Source organism: Chlorocebus sabaeus, chromosome 4, assembly GCF_047675955.1.
Source record: "Chlorocebus sabaeus isolate Y175 chromosome 4, mChlSab1.0.hap1, whole genome shotgun sequence".
Lineage (NCBI taxonomy): Eukaryota > Metazoa > Chordata > Mammalia > Primates > Cercopithecidae > Chlorocebus > Chlorocebus sabaeus.
Window position 1 is genome coordinate 61,276,928 of NC_132907.1, and position 21,830 is coordinate 61,298,757.

General features: G+C 37.5%; 1 long non-coding RNA gene across 2 annotated transcripts in view; it reads left to right on the plus strand.

Moving 5' to 3' along the window:
- Positions 1 to 8,659: 8,659 nt before the first annotated feature.
- Positions 8,660 to 21,830, plus strand: part of LOC103215100 (uncharacterized) — a 280,042-nt gene continuing 266,871 nt past the window's right edge. Inside the window, exon 1 of one of the 2 annotated variants that reach the window (XR_012092807.1) lies at positions 8,660 to 8,971. This is a non-coding gene — a long non-coding RNA (uncharacterized lncRNA). Of the gene's footprint in view, positions 8,972 to 10,083; positions 10,612 to 21,830 lie in introns of those variants that run through there. The other variant, XR_005238024.2, reaches the window with a different exon arrangement.

The following is a 21,830-nucleotide window of genomic DNA, read 5'->3' on the forward strand; positions in this document are numbered from 1 at the left end:
AGTTTCTCTAACTAAAACCAATATTTTCTGAAAGTCAGTTGATTTGTTTACTAAATGTTCATTTTAAAATGGAAGAATCTTAGAGTTGGAAGGAATTTTAGAAATTCTTTATCCATCCCTCTATTCCTCATTCAGTGAAGAAATGCATTCAGACTGCTTGAACAGGTCTATTGAACTCAGCATCCTACCTCATGGGAATCATCCCATTTGTAAAAGTTCTAATTCTACAGTGAGCAAAAATATGTCACCTGTAGTTTCTACTCATTTCTTCTATATGATTTTCTGTAATCAACTGGAATGTCTCTTTCTTTTACACGTTTAAAAATGGTAACATCCTTTTTCTCATAGAGCAGATGTCCACGGTCAGTTCATACAACCTGACTTTCAGGTCTATCATTGTTCATTTATTTTTTCCATCTACAAGAGTTTGTTTGAGAGTCATATCGTGCTGGGCATTGTGCTACCCACTGAGATTACAAAGACCGATAAGAATTAGACACTAAACGAGAAAGTTTAGAGTATAATGAGAAAGAAAAATGAAACATAAGAATTTGGTGATTGACGCTAATTAGAAGTATATACTAAATTCTATAGAACACATAGTAGAGGCATCAAAGACATTTTGTTTTCTTAAAGAGTTAACTAAATTGAGACTTGAAGGAAAAGAGATATATGGACTGAGTAATAGCAAAGGCACAGAAATATGAAGTAGTGCAACATATTCATGTGAAGTATGGCAAGAGTGAAAGCAGTATATGGTGCAGTGATAGAAGAGAGGGCTAGAGAAGGATTTATAGGCTATAGATAAGGCCCAGATCATAAAGAGTCTTGTACACTTCATGGAATTTGAGCTTTATGCTGAGTACTGTGGGTAACCATCGAAGTATTGTAAGTATAGGAGCGACTTGATAATATTTGCATATTAGTCTGATCATCTTGGCAGCAGGTAAAGGGAGAGTGGGTTAAAGTAAAGCAAATCTGGAATCTGGGAGCCTAAGTAGGCTACTGAGGTCATTCTGGAAAACCTTTGAGGGGTGCAAATTTGAGGGAATTTGAGGCAGTGGGGAAGAAGGAGAGACCAAGACAATGGCCAGAGTAGATAGATAAAAGAGGTTTATGACTGGGCGCGGTGGCTTACGCCTATAACCCCAGCACTTTAGGAGGCTGAGGCAGGTGGATCACCTGAAGCCGGGAGTTCAAGACTAGCCTGATCAATATGGAGAAACCCCGTCTCTACTAAAAATACAAAATTAGCTAGGGATGGTGGCGCATGCCTGTAATCCCAGCTACTTGGGAGGCTGAAGCAGGAAAATCGCTTGAAGCCAGGAGATGGAGGTTTCAGTGAGCCAAGATCATGCCACTGCATTCCAGCCTGGGCAACAAGAGTGAAACTCTGTCTCCAAAAAAAAAAAAAAAAAAAAAGAGGTTTATATCTAATGTCCTGATTTTCTAACTTTGCTGGAAGTTAAAAACAAACAAACAAAGAAACAAAAACTGTTGCCTGGGGCCTGCCCTGTGAGATTCTGATTAATTGGTATAGGGTGAAGCCTCGGCATCAGGATTTTGAAAAGCTCCCCAAGAGATTTTAATTGTACAGCAAAGTTTGAAAACAACTGATCTGTACATTTCAGGAACTGAATAGGTACTAGTTTTCAATATCCTATTTCTATGGCACCAAGAAGTAGACAAAATGCTCCAGATGTGTTCTCATTAAGTAGGAAAATTACTTTCTTGGATCAAGACACTATTCTTCTTTATTAATGAAACCTAACTTGGAATTTGTTTCCTATTTTGGCAGTCATATCACATTGTTTCACAGAGTAAGTTTATAATTAACTCGCCTACATGCCTCTGTCTTAGGAATTATGTTAAAGGTCTCTTCTAGTCCCCACATTTGCAGTTAATATTTCAGACCTAATTACAGGCCTTTACATTCAACCATGTTTAATGTTATCGTATTAGGTTTAGCGCATGGTTCAATAAATCTTGATTCTTGATTTAAACTCTCTTCCCTTGTCATCCATAGATATAGACATGCCTTCTAAGTCCTCAAACAGGTAATTAATAAAATATATTAAATAGAACAAGGACAATAATTTTTGAGTTTTAATAGAGTACAGAATCCTCTGCTAGACATTTACGTGTGTGAGTATGTATGGGTGTTTGTGGGTATGGGTTCACACAAGCTTCAGGGTTGGGGGTTACAAAACTTACTTTCCCAGCTTTAAAGCTTGTAGGCTCACATTTAGAGCTCAGACGAAATATTTCATGAAAAGATCCTGGGAGGTCTAGTTGGGTGAATTCTGCTTCTGTGAGTGTCCTTTACTCCAGAAAAATCTTATGTATTTCTCACCACCTTATCACCACTAGAAATAGCATGAGAATTCTTAAGCTCCTGATTTACAAAAATTCTCAAAGAAGTCTCCTGATAAAGGCCTGATAGTCCATTGAAAGGTATTTAGTCAAAAGGTCTTCTGCAAGCTATAATTTATAATATGCTAAGGATAAAGGTTGGGAAATGACCACTAATATCCCTTTCTTTGGAGAAAAATGCTTTTTAAGCCCTGAATGACTTGAATAAATGCTGTTTTGTTTAAAGCGTTTTGACTTTAACCTCAAGGGTCTGAAGATGTCAGAAGTCCAGCTATCACTAAACAATAAAGCACTTGTTCAACTGACTAAGGAATGTAAATGCCATTTTTCTGACAATTGATGGAAAGCCATATATAAACTGTGAAACCTGCTAATATGCTTTCACTGGATTTCATTTAGAAGAATTCTACTAGACAGACGCCTTTGACCCAAGGGCTTTTACTATAGACTTTCCTCCCAAAATGAATCTTTTCTGAGTTACAGACTTTAGCAAAAGAGGATTTGTTGTGAAAAACCCAAAGACATTTCTAATCATAGCAAGTTGAACAGGATTTTTACTATGAGTTAAGAAGGAATGTGGCAATTCTAAAGCCTTCCTTTGGAAAACAATTATAAAACTATTGCAGAATTAGAAAACTAATTAAAATGGTCATCTTTAATTTTGATAGTTGAAGTTTTTATTAGGCTGTCCCTAATAAAAAAAAGTGCTAAAGAAGATGAAGTTTCTTTTCTGGTCTGGTTGTCCCTGTTCTGTTTTTTTGGCCCCTTCTACCTTCCGAAATGTCTCACCCCAGGATGTCTCATGCCCTTACATACTGTGACCAGGGCTGTCCTCCCACCCTTTACAGCACTACAATTCACATGTCAAACCTAAGCCTTTGGGCAGCATCCTTCAGGCTCTCTTCTTTGCAGGCTGCATTGACTCTTTTTCTTTCAGCATCCTGGTACAAACCATTTCATTAGTTTCCAATAAAGGGTTCACCTTGAGGGTACATGTCTTATTATTTTATTTTATCCTGAGGGTAATTCACAGAAAAGAATATACAGATGTCCAATAAGTATATGCTTGTAGGATAGACAGGGTTATGGGAGGACGAATTACCCCAACACAATCTGGCCCACACGTTTTTACCTCTCAATCTTTCTCTCCCATGCTTACTCTCCTCCTGTCACCTGGCTTTCAACATCTCAAGCATGCACACCTTCAGGGCTTGCACTTACTTTCTTTTGATATATTGAAAGTGAAACCTTCCCTATCTATGCGATTTAAAATTTCACCCTCTCCTCCCAGATACTCCCTCGTCCCCTCCCTGCTCTGTTTTTCTCATGGCATTTATTACCACCTGACATATGATTGATTGATTGTCCATCTACAACCTCTAAATTTAACCTATATCAGAGCAAAAATTTTATTTGTTTTGATCATTGCTCTATTCTATATCTGGAGCAGTGCCAAACAATTAACATCCCTCAAATATTTGCTAAATGTATAAATTAACCCTTTTGGAAAAGGATCTGGCAATATTTAGTCATACTAAAAATGTGCAGGATAATTTTACTCAGCAATCTTACTTATAGATTAAAGTTGGCTGCATATGATTTTGCTACTCCTCCTATTTATAGGTTTATGTCCAATCCTCTTGAATCTAGGTGGGCTGTATGACTGACTGACCAATAAAATATGGTTGAAAGGACACTGCCAGTTTCCAGCACCAGGCCTTAGGAGATTAGCACTTTCCATTTTCTCTCTCTTGAACATTTGCTTCTAGAACCAGCTGCCATGCTGTCAGGAAGCCTAAGCAGTTCATGGAGAGGTCTAGGTGGAAAGGAATTGAAGTACTTTGTTAATAGCTCCTGCCAATAGCCAGCAACAACTTGTGGTGTGAGTGAGCTCTCTTGGAAATGAATCCTCTATCTACATTTAGGCTACCCCAGCCGAAGCTGCATGAGTTGTTGTGCTAAGCATTGCCCCAATTTTAAATTCATAAGTTTTTTTGGTGTGGTTTGTTATCCAACAATTAGTAACTGGAATTCCACTTTTTATGAATCTATCTTATTGAAATAAGAACCCCAGAAAACAAGAATGGATGTATTTGGGAATGTTTATAACAATGTTCTTCATGATTAAAAACAAGAAAGAAAAAATAAACTAGGAACAACTTGAATGTCCATTCTGTACATTATGGTTTAAAAGTATTGCATAGATCCATTGTGGACTATATTTGGCTATTTTTTTGTTTGTTTGTTTGCTTTTGAGACAGGATCTCACTCTGTTGCCCAGACTGGAGTGCAGTGGCATGAACAAGGCTCACTGTAGCTTCAATCTCCTGGGCTCAAGCCCACCTCAACCTCCCCAGCAGCTGGGACCACAGGCACATATGCCACCATGCCCAGCTAATTAAATTTTCTTTTGTTCTTTATAGAGACGGGTTCTCCCTATGTTGCCCAGGCTGGTTGCAAACTCCTAGACTCAAGCAATCTTCCTGCGTTGGCCTCCCAAAGTGTTGGGAATACAAGGGCAAGCCACTGTGCCTGGCCATATTTGGCTGTTAAAACATATGAGTTACGGCTGTATATATCAACATGGAAGGATATCCAGAATGTATTGATAAATGGAAAAAAAGCAAATTTCAGAGTAAAATGCTTAGTCTAATTTCACGCAAACAAAACAAAACAAACAAACAAAAACCTCTATAGGCTGGGCACAGTGGCTCATGTCTGTAATCCCAGACCTTTGGGAGGCCAAGGTGGGTGGATCACTTGATATCAAGGGTTTGAGACCAGCCTGGCCAACATGGTGAAACCTCACCTCTGCAAAAATATAAAAATTAGCCGGGGATGGTGGCGTGGACCTATATATAGTTCCAGTTACTCTGGAGGTGGAGGCAGGAGAATGACTTGAAACCAGGAGGCAGAGGTTGCAGTGAGCCAAGACCATGCCACTGCACTCCAGTCTGGGCAACAGACCCAAGATTCCATCTCAAAAAAAAGAAAAAAAAAAGAAAGAAAACAGTATAAATATGTGTACTTTACATATATTTACATAAACATAAAGCATAAAAAGTATGAAGAATCTACACACCAAATTATTAACGGGGATTTTGTTTTTTTCTTTAAACTCTTCTATATTGCTGAAATTGCTACAAAAAAGTTACAAAAAATACTACTCTTGTAATTAAAAAATTATCCTGGGTTTCAAGCAAAGTGGTGGTGATATGTGTGCATGAAGGCAGCTATGTATTTGTTGGGGAGCTTTCTTAGAAGTGCTGCTCTGTTCAAGGAGAATGGTTTCTTTGTGGGTGCAAGGTTGGGGAGAGGGCCTCAGGGACTAGTGACATTGAATCCGTTTTCTTCCATTTCTGACAATGGCTTTGTTGGGGGGCAGCAATACAAGTGTGACTAGAAGAAAAAGAGAAAGGTATGTTTCTAGTTTATTGTAGTCAGTCCTCCGAAGTGTTAGCAGGGAGGAAATCTTCAATACTGGTATGACAGGGCCAAGCTTTGTGGTGGTTTTGGAACCTGGTTATAGGGATTTCCAAGTGGAAAACAAAATGTGTCTAGTTACTAATTTTGGAAGTTTTCAGACACCTTTGACTCCTTTTTAGGGGATCTTCATAGAAATAGATTCTCAGAGGGTGACTAGTAAATCATTTTCTCTCATGTGGAAGCAGGGGAGAACACTTTTGTAATGCAGTGATTTATTTGCTTTGTGGAGAGATGATGTGAAAGCAGAACTTGCTTTGAAGATTAGGGACCTGTCTTTCATTAGTGGTGAGGAAATGGAAAGAGGAATCAAAAGAACCAGGCTCTGATCCTGGTTCTACTACTGACTAGCTGACTGGCTGACTGACTTCACTGCGCCTCTGTTTACTTTTCTACATGGAGATATGACACAGAAAGAAAGATTATGCCTTTCATTGCCTATAGAAAATGATCAGAATATTTACTTTCCTACAGGAGTTTATAAAAATAGGTTGTCTCACCATTACAGCAGCTAGATGGCACCACCACCTCTAACATTTCATTTTTAACGATTCAACTGTAATTGCAGCTGGTATAGAATGTGCTGTTTCTTTCCTTTCATGATAGCATCTGTAAAAAGGTATGACTTTTAGATGAAAAGGAATTTAGCTATGTTGCTTTGAGACATCATGAATCTCTCCAAAGGAGATTTAGCATAGATAAACCTGAAGTCTTTGAGAAAACTACAAGCCGGTAATTATAGAGGATAATCACTGTATTGTAATTGTCCCTTGGGTTTTAGTTGCCCTAATTTCATCAGAGTTCTCTCTTTGTTCCCCAGAAGACATGCTGACAGGCTTAGCCTGAGGGAGTGATATTTTGTTAGCCGGGCAGTGTTCGGATAGGGAGATTCTGTCCTTACTACATCTCTAGATATAAGGGAAGAGACCTCCTATGCTTTGTTGACTGTAGAATCATAGATTTTTAGCAATTCATGAGGAAGCCAACTTCTGCATTTTACAACTAGATACAGGAGACCCAGAGAATTTAAGTGATTTGCTCAAAAAGTAGTATATAGTAGTCTCAATACTCGTATTCCTTGTTTTTCCACTTGACTGTTGCTGCCTGTTTTTTGTGTATGTGTGTGTTTTTAACTTAGATAGACTGCCTTGGGGTTTACAGCTAAATGGGAATTGGTAGGATTGCTTAATATTAAAAAAAAAAATCCCATAAGCAGGGTGGAATTTTAAACTATTTTTATCTCCCTTACCACCAATGTGCTTCAAAGAAAGGAAGATTTGGGCAACTGGAGAATCGTGATCTAACCCTCTGCGGTTAAAGTTTTCTATTTCTTATAAACACGTTTAAGTAATATTTTGCCTGTCTTACAATATTGTACTGAAAAATTATGTGAGAATTAAGGAGAGTAAAAATTTAGAGTTTAGGAACAGCTGAATGTTTAATTATTTCTCTGCCAAAGAAGTTAGTTTTCATTTTTCAAAATTTACTTATTTATAATTTTTTTTCAGTTTGCAAGATGCTGAAGAACATGCTTAATTGACCCTTTCCCTCTTTAGTCTTACTTTTATCAATTTAAACATAAAAGAGTTGTGCATTCAGCTTCATCCATGCTCTGGTGTGCGTGAGCAACAATTATGGAAGCAGTGATATGCTAGCATGTTGTTAATTTCCTTGTTTTTTATTTCTTCAAATATTGGGTTACTGAATTGTGAATTCCAAGGAGTTGCTAGGATTTTAGAAAGTTGCTTGAAAGACTATTGGAGTTTTATTGGGTAACACTTTGTCTAGTAGTCATATTTTTCCCTTTACATTCATCAAGTCTATTCCTTTCACTAAAAATTAAATAATAATTAGCTTTTATTTTAACTTTTTAAGTCCCTATGTACTGTGTTGCAACTAGAAATCACTTTATCCAGAACTCTGAGATGAGCATAGTGAACAGGTTTATTAGGAAATTATGCTGATAGTAATTTGATATTTTGGGGTAGTGTTTCCTAGTCTATTTGAAAATTATAAGATTTGAAAATAAACTGAAGGAATGTTGCATGATAATAGTTATATTTATAGCATGTGTTGACAATGAAAATATATAGTGACAAAAAGCAACTATGAATTCAGTAACACTGTTTACCTGACTTTGTATTTTATTAGTCACAAAACACACATATATATTTTTTTAAATAGGAATACTTTGTGAGCAAACTATATTATTCATTTAGTTAACAGATAATACTAGATGCACCTGAGAATTTAGTTGCAGTTTCTCTGAAGCTTCTGGTATCAAACCTAACTGTGGTCTGTTCACCCAGCGCAGGAAGACCAGATATCCACACTGAGGTTTGCCGCAGGAGAAAGGCAAGTGTTTATTTGCAGAGTGCCAAGCAATGAGAATCAGGCAGTTCATGCTTAAGACTCAGACTTCCAGAGGGCTTACTGTAAGATTTTCCCGGCCGGGCGCGGTGGCTCACGCCTGTAATCCCAGCACTTTGGGAGGCCGAGGCGGGCGGATCACAAGGTCAGGAGATCGAGACCATGGTGAAACCTCGTCTCTTCTAAAAATAGAAAAAATTAGCCGGGCGCAGTGGCGGGCGCCTGTAGTCCCAGCTACTCGGGAGGCTGAGGCAGGAGAATGGCGTGAACCCGGGAGGCGGAGCTTGCAGTGAGCCGAGATTGCGCCACTGCACTCCAGCCTGGGCGACAGAGCGAGACTCCGTCTCAAAAAAAAAAAAAAAAAAAAAAAAAAAAAAAAGATTTTCCCAGGGCCTGAAAGCTTAAGATGAGTAACTCCTCCCTTCTTAGGCCCAGTCCCAAGGCGCAACTTCCGCCAGCAGCTGCGCCAGCAAGATAGCAGAAGCAGGAAGAGAGCAGGCGGAAGACACCTACCCTGGCCGGAAGACACGAAGATCGAGAAAAAGGCCATCCGGGTACCACGTAGCAGTTACATCGGACTATGACACTTCCTGTTTACAGGAGACTATAAGACCTTTGCCCCGTCCTCACTTGGGGCTGGCCTGCACCCAGGCCCTCATTAGAACAGCATGTTGCTCCACACCGCCTCGTGTTGTCTGTTGGCTGCTCTCAGGGTCGAAATGATACAAGAACCTTACACTTACAGGTAAGGGTTTTTAAAGGCAGGAAGGCAGAGGTTACAGGTGAAGTCATAAATCAATATGTAGAGGCTGTACATTGGTTTGACCTAAAATGGTGGGACATCTTGAAGTGGAGGGGCCCACAGGTCATAGGTAGGTTCAAATATTTTCTGATTCGCAATTGGTTAAGGAAGAGAAGCTTCGTTTAAAATCGTGAGGTTAGCAGTAAAGAATGTTAGCTCTGGCTTGTGGGTGTGACTTTCTCCAGGCCCCTCAGGAAGAACTTTAGGAGAAAGGTCAGAGTGCAGTCCTTAGCTCCCCCTTGTCTGAGGTCTCAGTGCCAGCAGTTCCATTTGGTGGGGGTCCAGGTTGCTGAAAAACAACTCAGGTATACATGTTAAGATGTTATCTTTAGTTTCTGCAGGGAACCAAACATTCTGGTGATTCTAACTCCTTGGCTATTGTTGTAAGCTACTATTACCTTCCCACTTATCAAGTTGTTTATTTACTTTTTAAGGATACCTAGGTGCCTGGAATTTCCCTTGAAGGAACTCAAGATTTTCCTTTATTTTCATGCTCGTTGTTGGGGTGGTACTCCCAGGCGCCTGTGAGGGGTCCCTGCCCTGTTTCACTTCCCCCAAACTGTAAGTTGGAAACACTGTTCTAGAATGATAAGTATCTCCAAGTGAATCAAGTTTTCACAATTTGTATTCAGCAGCAGCTAAAATGTATTGGGAGCTTAATATGTTCAAGGAACTATGCAAAATTGCTTTATATGTATTAACTAACTTAATCCTCATAACAGTCCTGTGAAGTAGGTGCTACCATTGTCTCCTTCTTATAAATGCAGAGAGGGAAGCTTAGATGGTTAAAATCACTTTTTCAGGGTCACATATTTTCAAAGATAGCCCCAGATAAGTTCAGTGCATATCCTTGGTTAAAAACCACTGGTCTAATTCATCTTCCTTATTTGTATTTGAGGAATTTGAGTTCCAGATGGAAAACAAGTTACTCCTATGCCATATCTAATATTAAAATCTTGGCTGTCAACATAAACTTTTTTTTTTTTTCTGTTTTCAGAGATTTACAGAGATAAAAGACTCTTTGAGTGGCTTGCAATCTGAATAGGGAGCTAGGACTTGAGCAGAAAAAACAAATAATAAAAATAACTAATGCTATGTGGAGAAATGAGGGGTAGCAGAAAGAAAAAATATTTAATGGCGAGAGACATCTTTAAGGTAGGCTTCAGAATGGAGGCAAGTTTTCAAAGAAAAGCAGAACCTAGTGAAGCCAGAGAGGAGTGGGAAGTTCTCTAGTCTGGAGTAGGAGTATGAGAAAAAGACAGGAAGGTGGGAAGACTAACAGAAGTTTGGGTTTGATGAACAGAAACATTCTAGTTCAGGTGAGTGTCTTTTAGGGGACAAATAAAAGACCATTTATGGAAGTGGGTAGGGTTTAGATAGTAGCCTCTTGTGCTGGACTAAGAAGTTTGTGTATTTTCCTATAGGAAGTGGGAAGCTATTGAAAGTTTTACAGGATGAGTAACTGGTTAAAATATTTCCATGCCCAGTGGCTGAGTTTGAGGGTGGGGAATTGGATTCACTTGGTGCCTTTGGGATCCTCCTTCAATAGTAGTACAACTGGCTTGGAATTAAGAGTTGGAATGGTGAGTATAACTTGCCTGAGATGAACTGTCAGACACAGACTCTGATAGCAAATAAGCAAGGAGAGTCTTGCTCAGGACCATCAAAGCAGTGCCCTGAACTACTTTCCATGGTGGAACTTCTAATATCTGTGTTTAAAAAGTTAGTATTCTTAAATTTCAGGGAGGATTGAGGAGGTGTTTAGAATTTAGTTCAATGTTTTATGTTTGTTTGTTACTATCTGTTCTTGCTCTAGCTAAGTATGCTGATATGTCATTATATGGACCTCAGGACTTTTCATGTGGTGAAATTGATCTGGCTCAGAAAGAAAAGTAATAACTCTTCAGGAAGAATTTATTTATTTTTGTTTATTCACCCTTGTGGATTTAAAAAATTAAATAAACATAGATCCACATGTGGCTATAGAGAATAATACAGAGAGATCTTGTGTACTCCTTACTCAGTTTTCTCCAATAGTAACATCTTGGAAAACTAGAGTTCAGTATCACAGCCAGGATACTGACATTTATTCAGTGAACATACAGAACATTTCCATCATCATAAGAATCTCTCATGTTGTCCATTTATAATGGCCATATCCAGTTCCCGTCTGCCTCCAACACCACCTTAACTTCTGGTAACCACTAATCTGTTGACTATTTATATAATTTTTTTTTACACACACACACACACACACACACTCTCAAGTAAATTGAACAATACACGATGTAACATTTAGGGACTGGCTTTTTTCACTCAGCTGAATTCTTTGAAGTTTCATCCAGGGCATTGCATGTATCAATAGTTTGTTCTTTTTTATTATATTCTGTAGTGATTTTGATGTATCTCTTTGAATAACTTGTTTAGTGATTGCTCCATATATCACATTATGTCTACATTACTCTTCACAGTCTACTGGTATTATCACATTATTACTTCAAGTGAAGTATAGAAACCTTACCTCCCTTTAAATCTTACTATCCTCCCCTATTTGCAACACAATTGTCTTAGATACCTCTTCTGCATACATTTAGAACCACATCAAGTAGTCCTATATTATTTTGCCTCAGCCATCAAACATGATTTAGAAAACTCCAGAAAAGTCTGTTGTATTTACCTATGTTTTTGCTTACCATGTTCTTTCTTTTTGATGTTCCAGGTTTCCTGTTTTATAAATTTCTTTCTGTTTAGACCATTTTCTTTAACTGTTCTTTTTTAGTAGAGTTATTGGTGACAAATTATCTTAGTTTTCCTTCATCTGAGAATATCTTGATACCCACTTTATTCTCGAAGGATATTTTCACCCAGTATAAGATTTTGGGTTGACAATTCTTTTCTTTCAGTTCTTGAAAAATGGCATGCTATTTCCTTGTAGTCTCTATACTTTAAAAGTAATAGTTACACTGTCATTTGAATTGTTTTTTCTTATAGGTAAGGTACATCTCTTTTGCTGCTTTCCAGACTTTTTCTTTAGTTTTTGAAATTTGACCATTATGTGTAATAGTACAGATTTCATTGAGTTTATTCTATTTGGAATATTCTCACCTTCCTAAATCTGTAGGTTTGTATTGTTTTGCAAAATTTAGGAAGTTTTTGGTCAACTCTTATTTCTTCAAGTATTTTTACAGCCCCATCCTCTTTTTTCACCCCTTCAAGAATAAAACATGAAAATTAGATGTTTTGTTATAGTTCCAAAGATCCCCTAGAATCTGTTAACTTATTTCAATCTATTTTCTCCTTATTGTTCAGACTGTTTAATTCCTATCATCCTGTCATCTAGTTCACTGATTTTTCTGTTTCCATTCTGCGGTTGAACCCATCACTTTTTTAAAAATTTCAGTTATTATATTTTTCAGTTCTAAAATTTCCATTTGGTCCTTAATTATATCTTTCACCTCTTTGCTGAAACTTTAAAAAATTTCTTTGCTGAGACATCCTATTTTGTTTCAAGTGTATTTGTAATTGCTCATTGAAATATTTTTATCATGGCTGCTTTAAAATTTTTGTCAGATAATTCTAAGATCTCTGTCATCTCACTGGCATCTGTTAACTATCTTTTTTCATTTAGTTTCCGATTTTCTTGGTAATTGGTGTAATGAGTAAGTATCAATTGAAACCTAAACGTTTAGGCACTATGTTATAAGACTCTAGATCTTACTTAAATCTCTGTTTGAGATGGCTTTCTCTGACACCAAGGGAAGGTTGAGTGCTGCTTTGTTACTGCCAGGTTTGTGTAGCAGTCCATTCAGGTTCCTCAGTTTGGATACACTGGTAACCAAAGCCATATACTTCTTGTTACTACTGGGCAGGAATGGGAGTTCCAGCTCCCCTCTAGTCTGCACTGATACCTTCCTAGTGGGGAAGGAGGACATCCTTGCTGCTCCCTTCCTAGCTACTACTGACATGATGGGGAGAGGATGAGTGGCCTCATTTTCTCCTGGAGAGTGATGAAAGTCCTAACTTTCCAGTAGGGCTCCTCTGACACCACTCCAGTGAGAAGGCAGAAGCATACCTCATTACTGCCCGGTGGGTAGAAGTATGTTCCCCATGCATCTCCATTGCTCCCCAGGTGGTCTCCATTGACACTATGGGTGTTTGAAGGGGGCTGGCTCATTAGTGCTCAGTGGGGAAATGAATGTCCCACTTCCTACTCTACTACTATGATGAGGGATGTGGAGATGCCCTGTTACAGCCTGAAAAAAGTGGGTTTTTGCTTGGCTTTTGCTGCTGATGGTGGTGGTGGAGGGGAGTGGCAATGGTGTTTGACGAGAGTAGAGCAACTATTTTCTAAACATTTTCTGCCTCTTTCCAGGACCTTTGACTAGAAAGAGCAGACTTTTGTTGTTGTTGTTTTATTTTTGCATTCATTGGTGTTTTGGGGTTGCTGACTTCTTTAGCTGCAAATCCTGAATATATGAGGCAATGAGAAAATGCAGGGAACTCATCACTGTTTTGTCACGCAGATCCTGAGGTCCTTAGCCTGTCTCCCTTTTCTTAACCTGTTAGTCTCTTTATATAAATTTTACATATGCAAAGGTTTTAGTTGTGTTTACTTGGATGAATACAAAAAAGAACATCTACTCCATCTTCCTGAAAGGGGAAGCCCTGTGAAAATTTTATTTTTAAACATTAGTCTAGACCTTTAGGGTAACAGATGTTCTGAAATGCATAATTTATAACTTGTCCCCTTTCATACTGATTTATGCTTTTAAAAATTAATAAATTTTCTTTGTGTATATTTGAGTTACTACTTTTTAAGTGAAACATTAAAATGGGTGCCATTAAAAAAGAACTTTTGGTTTTAAGTGACACTGCTCTCTAAGTCAGTTGACACTTAGCTCTCTAACTCAGTATTTATTATTTTGTCTTGCTGGGGGCGGTCAAAGAAGTCTCTGAGAATCTAATTAAAATAATATGCCTTTTGCTCCTCAATTTTGCTTATGATTTAGGAAGTTTATATACAGCATATAGAACCCTGGTAAACAATTCACTTTCTAAGTATTGGTAACATAAGAGCTATGAAACTAAGAAAACCCCAAGAATGGAAATGAAAAAAGTGATGAGGAAATACTGGACTCAGGCCTCTGTCTTGAGTTAGGCTGGGCAATACCTATAGCCCAGCTCTATGGTAAAACTCTATTTGTAATTAGCCTATGTAGAAAGATGACTCTTCTACATACTGGAAAGAGCTTCTGTCAGTTCCTATAAATGCAATCCTTAAAGGTAGTGGAGCTACCGTTCTAGGTCTTCCTTATCTCAGTGTTTATACTTCTTAATGTCATGTCTTAAGCACACACTGAATATTTTTCTATTTGTATATTAACAGCAGTTTGAGGAATTTCCTAATTATGTAATGGTCATATCCTTACCTTTGGCTGACCAAAATTTGGCATAAAATAAGCCATTATGTGAATAAAAATGGTATGTTAGTAAGGACTGAGATTTTTTTTCCCTCTTGAACAAAAGACTGAAATAAAGTGTTGGATGACTCTTGAGGAAAGACTGCTAAAGGAAGGTTTTTCATTTGTCTATTGCTATGTGATAAACCACTGCAAACTCAGTAGTCTAAAAACACAACTATTTATTCTCTCATGTAATCCTCTGGTTTGTCAATCTAGTTGGTACTTCTGCTGGTGTGGCCTGGGGTCACATGATCACAGTCATGCAATGACTTGACTGGGGCTGGCAGTTAAATGTCCTCCCTAATACTTCTGGCAGTTGATGCTGCCAGTCAGCTGGGGTACCTTGGCTCTCCTCCATATGGCCTCTCAGCCTCCACTTGGTGAGAGCCTCCACTTGGTGAGACTGGACTCCTTGACAGCGTGGTGTTCTCACAGTTAAAGAGAGAGAAAAATGGAAGGTATAAGGTCTCTTAAGGCCTGGCCTTTGAAGCCACAGTGTTATTTCTACAAATCAAAGGCCCAACCCAGATTTCCGCAGAGGAGAAATAGATTCCGTGTCTTGATGGGAAGAGGGGCAAAGTCACACTGCTAAAGGGCATGTGAGATGGAAGGAATAGTTGTGACTATATTTGCTAACAGTCTGCCACAGGGGACAGAGAAGTGAAATGCTGATGAGGTCGAGGAGGGTTGCAATGAGTGGTAGGGTGAGCTGCTGACACAGGGCCATGTGTCCTGGAGAAAACTCGAGATATGAATAGCAGCCAAAGAAAAGAGTGTGAAGCAGTTGGCAGGGAGACTTTCCATGATGACTTTAGGCAGCCCTAGGGACTGCTCATTTTGACTGAGCCAATGGACAGAACTGTGCTTTTTTTCTAGAGTTTTCCTTTTCTTGGACACAAAGACCTAAATCAACAGGCTGCAGTTCAATCTGGATACATAATCAGCCTGGGACAAAAAGATTTTCCCCAGCTAAGCACCCCGTGGGCTTAAAAAATTCAAATATGAAATGAAGCAGTCTGCAAAATACCTATTATGCAAACATTTTGTAAGCAATGAAAAAATGAAGACTAGGGGTTTTGCAAAGTAAGTGATCATTTTGGTGCTTAATGACCCAGTGGATTATCACATTAGGTTTAGCAAACTAGCTCTAAAGGGGATGTTGTGGCTATTTCTTGGTAAAAGGTGGTACCGTACCATTTAGTATTGTACCATCTTGATTACTTAGGTGAGAAGTTTATATCAGGTATTCACTTCTGGAACAAGAGCTTTGAACAGAAATGTGACAATGCCTGCAAGACAGAGTGAATGCCTAAGAATGATATTTTGGGGGATTAAAAGAAAAAAGACAAAAAAAAAAAAAAAAGAGTAGATGCAGAATCAGCTATATCTAGGAGAGACATGTATGTGATTGATTCCATGGCAAGATTCCAGTACTCAGTGTATGTCCAGTCATGTGTTTTACAAGGCTAGCTTTTAAAGTTTCACAATTTGGGATCTCTGAATTCTAGGTATGCAACCTTACTCTAACACAGCAGTAAGAAACAGCCTAGTAAATAAATGTAACTGAAGTATGGCAGTGATTGCAGACAGATGTCAAGACCCACCTTATTGTCCTACATGTATTTTATTCCTTTAATGGGAATATATTGAGAGTATCAGCAATATAGATAAGCCATTGTCATGGAAATTAACCAGATAGTGCATATGGCTAGTTTTATGAATATATGCAATAGCAAAGAATTTTAAGGAAAACTTACTACAAAAGAACATCCTTTCTGACTCTTTTCTAAGATGTGAAATTTTACCAGTAAAGCAATTCTCTTTCCCTGTTCCCCTCTTCCTTTTCCTTCTAATATTGTTTTCTATAGGTTTTCACTTTTAAAATGCAAATACTGCTGATGTGTTACTATATCAAGCTTCATGATATAGTGGAAGTCATATAGGCCTTGATTTCTGACCCTGTCTTTACTATCTGTGTGATTACAGGAAAGTTACTAAGCCTCTGTTAAATTCATTGGGTTTTGTGAGGATTAAGTGCTATAAAAATTATATGTATATTGAATAAATATGTATATGATGTTATGTACATAATTATTAAATATATAATGTATATGTTTATATTATATATGTTATAATTATATGTAGGGGGGGAGAGAGAACTGGCAAATAGTACATGTTCAATAAACTTAAGTTTCTAGCTTCTCTTAAAAAAGCAAGTTAGCAGAATATTTGGGCAGTACTTACTTTCTCTGCTTTTTTCCCGACTTTAAGGCAGAGGTTTTTAACTTGGGGTCCATAGGTAGAATTCAGGGACTCTGGGAATTTTGATGGGGAAAATCATATCTTTATTTTCATTAGCCTTTAACTGAAATGCAGCATTTCCTTCAATTATAAATATAGGTTACAAACCACAGAAATATTGGCAATATCAGTGACTTTGTCACCAACAGAAGTCATAGATACTTTCATGTATTGTTATAAGTTAAAGAAATCTTGAAACATGATTTATGCTCATGTCTGCTTTGAAGTTGTGATAGTTATTAGACTGCCGCTACATATTATTTTCTGCATTGATAAAGATGCACATGTGACAGTACATCACAGTTTGTTTAGTGATTGATAAGTGTATTTCATGGTAATTGGTTTCATTTTAAATTTTATGTATTTTATATTGCATTTAAAAACATTATTTTAAGACTAGGTCATATGCAGTGAAGGAAAATGATGTTGCTTGTACTTGTTCATTAGTGGTGTTTGTGATACCAACTTTTGTTTATTGTGAGGTTTAATCATTTAATCACTTACTCTTAGGGTTATCAATTGAGTGTAGACATGACTGCCTTTTAGCAATTTGCAATTTTATTGTTCAAAGTAATTCTCCACAGTGATTCAATTTATTATTGAACAATTAAAATTTTTATGTATGGGAGACTTTAATTAAACTATGACATATCTATAAAATAGAATATAAACCAGTATAAAAAGAAATAAGGAATAACTATATATACTGCTATGAAATGATTTCCGGGATATGCTGTGAATTCAAAAGAGCAAAATGAAGACATAAGTGTATAGTATACCACATTTTATCTAAGAAATAGGATATGTAAATATAAAATAAAAATATATGATAGCTTATTTTTATAAAAATGGCCTAAATGCAGTGAGATATTCTAGATACTGGAACAGAAAGAGGACATTAATGGAAAAGCTAATGAAATCTGAAAAAAAGTTTATAGCTTAGCCAATAGTGTGCCAATGTTACTTCTCATTTTTGACATGGTACCATGATTGTGTAAGATGTCAGCATTAGAGGAGGCTGGCTGAAGGGCGTCTAGTCCTCTCTGTGCCATCTTTGTGGCTTTTCTGAAAGCCAAACATTATTCCTAGTTTTTTAAACAAGAGTAAAAAAATGAACAGATAAATAAGAAACTAATAAAAATATTACTTACTGAGGGAGAACAGGATAGAGACAATAAGAGTAGAAACTAGAGGCCTCTAAATGTATACTGTTTTATAAATTTAACTCTGGAAGTATGTAATGTTTTAAGTAATTGTAAAACAAAAGTGAAGGGAATAAATTTCTTAAAATCAAAAGCAAAAATAATTAAAATATAACTACTTTTTGCATCGCCGGCTTAATTACACAGAGGGGAATTATGTCAAGTGATTTTAAAACAGATAATTTGCCTGCACACTCCTAGTGGGATGTATACTATGGCCAAAACAAACTGTAAAAAAATCCGTTTTGAGTAATTGCATACTAATATTAGCAGTGTTATTTTGAACCCATTATATATGTACGTATATATGTATATGCATATATATATGTGTCTGTGTGTATAATATATAGTAGTATAACATGAACAAAGTATGTTTATGTCATTGCTAATCAGTATTTTCAGTACAATAGACAAAAATAAAAACATAAAATCATCAAGAAGTAAAAGCCCTATAGTCATGTACATAAACTGGGAACACTGGGATGAATTCATGAGAATTTTCTCTTAAAGGTATCAGAGGAAATATGATATTCTTTTACTGATGATTAAAAGAAGCAACTTAGAGATAAAGACATAAATAAGATAATTAAAAGACATAAATAAGGTAATTTATTGGTGATTAAAAGAAGCAAATTAAGAGATGCGTATGTAATAAGGAAAAGAGGTCAGATTGAAAAAAATGATTAAATCAGCACAGTGGTCTCCAGTGTGCAAGGCACTGTGGGGAATAGTGGGAAAAGGATAGTTTGCTCATTATAGCTATTGTCAAATGGAGGAAAGAGATACTTAGGAGGTAATGAGTATGGGGCAAACCATCCCTTTATACTTAATCACTGAGGATATTACACCAAAATTAACGATACTGACAATTATGATTTGAATTAAGAAAAGCTTCAATCATGACCATATCCTCTTTTGGAGAGCAGTCAAATGTTTTAATATATTAGAAAATAAATAAAACACATTTCAGCATTTGAACATAAGTTCAGGTATGTAAAAATTTATGTGTGTGGCTTGCCTTATTCCCAGATGATACTGCAAAATGAAGTGTGGTTATATTTGGAAGCACTTCCACATATGAGCTAATGTCCCCTATTGATTTGCACCATGTGATACCTTAAAGTATCTTGGTAGGAATAACAAGCGTCTGGTCTGAGTCTATAATTATGAAAGGAATTGGCTGATAAGTAGTTATATGAATCCATGTGTCTCTCAGAATGTAAGTGCTGCCTGAATAGGTCATTGCAAGATGATCAGGGTTGTCTAAATATACAGTTAATCTCCAAATGAATCTGGAGTATCTCCTCCCCTCCCCACAGTGCCTTGCACATTGGAGACCATTGTGCTGATTTAATTAACTATTTTTTTCAGTTTGACTTCTTTTCCTTATTTATGTCTTTATCTCTTAAAAAGTAGTAGCACTATAGTTTGCTTCACATTTTAAACTTGGGATTTATTGTCACTAGTCTCAGATATCAATGACAGAATAGCCTTAGTTGAACTTGTCCTTATGTGAGATACTCAGACCCTGATGGCTTTCTTTTTTGGTAGAATGGTTAATTTCTTTAATTATACTTTACTGCTATCTGTTTTCTGGGGCCAAAAGTAAAGAAATATACTGAATTGATGGATCCTATTATAAGGAGAACAACTGATCTTATTTTTCAAACAGGGCAGAAATATGCTCAATTGTATAAAATATATTAATTCTTTCTTTCCTAAATATCTATATACCAAGCACTAGTCTAATACTGTAACATGCAGGGGTGAATTACACATGGAGAGTATCCCTCCTCACACTCTTGCCTATTCCTACCATTTTCCTCTATGGTCTGAAATTCATCGCATAGTTGTAATGTAAGTACCATTCATGTATTTTAACAAGTTTTTAAAAATGCATATGTATCTGGAGTTGGTAGAAGACTAGCCCCTTAGTGTTAGCAGAATCAGATTACTTCCCTTCTAACACTTAGCTGGAATGAACCTCATTGATGGAATAAACTTTGTCTTAAAATGAGCGTTGTGGAAGAAATTGTTGATTAATTTGGCACATTAAATATTTGTAGTATGGACATTTGGACAGCTAGAAGACAGATGAGAGCAGTGAGTGTCTAAGGAATCTGGGGTAAGGGAAAGAAAGGAGTAAAGAAAGGAAGATCCATTTCTAAGGGCAAACTGCTTTTGTCATTGTGCCACAGACTGACTTTGTAGCCTATCCCAGAGCCAATTCTCTTGGCACCTCGTCTCTTGCTCCACTCTCCCTCATCTCTCCCCTTGACCTTCCCTTTTGTTGAGGCTGTTCTTTATTTAGGATATATCAATCAGAGTATCCTCACAGTTTCCATGTTTACAAAGCTGTCAGAATGATATTTTATCAACCTAAGCCAAATCATATTACTCCACCAATTAAAACCTTCCAGTGGGTTCCCATTTAGAATAAAAATCAAACTCCATACCTCAACCTCAAAAGTCTGCTTCATCTGGCTTGGGCCTGTTCTGTGATATTATCTCCCACAGTCTTAGTTATCTTATATTGCTGTCACAGAATACCACAGACTAGGTAATTCAAAGTGAACAGAAATTAATTTGGCTCACACTTCTGGATGCTAGGGAGACCAGAATTGAGGGGTTGCATCCAGAGAGGGCTTTGTTTTTGTTTTCTTTTCTTCTGTCTTTTCTCTTCTCTTCTATTCTCTTCAGATGGAGTCTCTCTCTGTCATCCAGGCTGGGGTGCAATGGTGCAATCTTGGCTCACTGCAACTTCCACCTCCCAGGTTAAAGCAGTTCTCCTGCCTCAGTCTCCCGAGTAGCTGGGATTACAGGTGCGCACCACCACACCTGGCTAATTTTTGTATTTTTATTAGAGATGGGGTTTCACCATGTTGGCTAGACTGGTCTCGAACTCCTGACCTCATGATCTGCCCATCTCCGCCTCCCGAAGTGCTGAGATTACAGGCTTGAGCCACCATGCCCGGCTCAGTGAGGGCTTTCTTGCTGTGTTACAACATGGCAGAAGGCATCACATGAGTGGGAGACAGTGGGAGATCAAACCCACAGCCTCAAGCCCTTTTATAGTAATTGGCATTAAAACGTTCACGAAGGCGGAACCCTCACGACCTTCCCATTGGGCCCCCTTTCCCAACATGGCTGCATTGGAGAGTAAGTTTCCAACACATGCTCTTTGGGGGACACATTCAAACTACAGCACCCACTGTTCTGGTGTTTCACCCATGCTGCCTTTCTCTCCGTGATTTGGACATCCTGAGTATATTCTTGGTTGGCAGATCTCAGACTTCTTTCTTCTCTCCTTCTCTTGACTCTTTCCCTAGACCTTTGTATGTCACTAACTCTCATGTTAATCTCTAAATGGAAATACCTTATTTTTTTTGCTTCCTTGTTTGTTGTTTCTCTGATCTCATTGGAAAATAAGCTCCATGAAGGGAGAGATCTATTCCGTCATGTTCTCTGCTGTTCATTAGTGATATGTTAAATGAGTAAATACAGTACGTTTTATTGTGATTAATTTTACTTATTATTTTAGGGGAATACCCTCTGTCAGCAGTGCCTCATTTTCATTTAGTTTCTCTCTTTATAAAAAGGCCAATGTTTTCAAATAAATATGCAAATATATGCACAAGCTGAATAAAACTTTGCCTTATATTTAAGTCTCTTTAATTTGGGGGAAGTTGAGATGGTAAAAGAGCATGCAGCTCTCTTTTTCTTGCAGTTCATATTTGTGCTAGAAGGCTGAAAAGTATTCTTAAGTGTCTTGGATATGTTTCCTGGGGCTTAATCACTGTTAGCCAGAGAATGTTATCTGTTGTTGAAGAAAGAAAT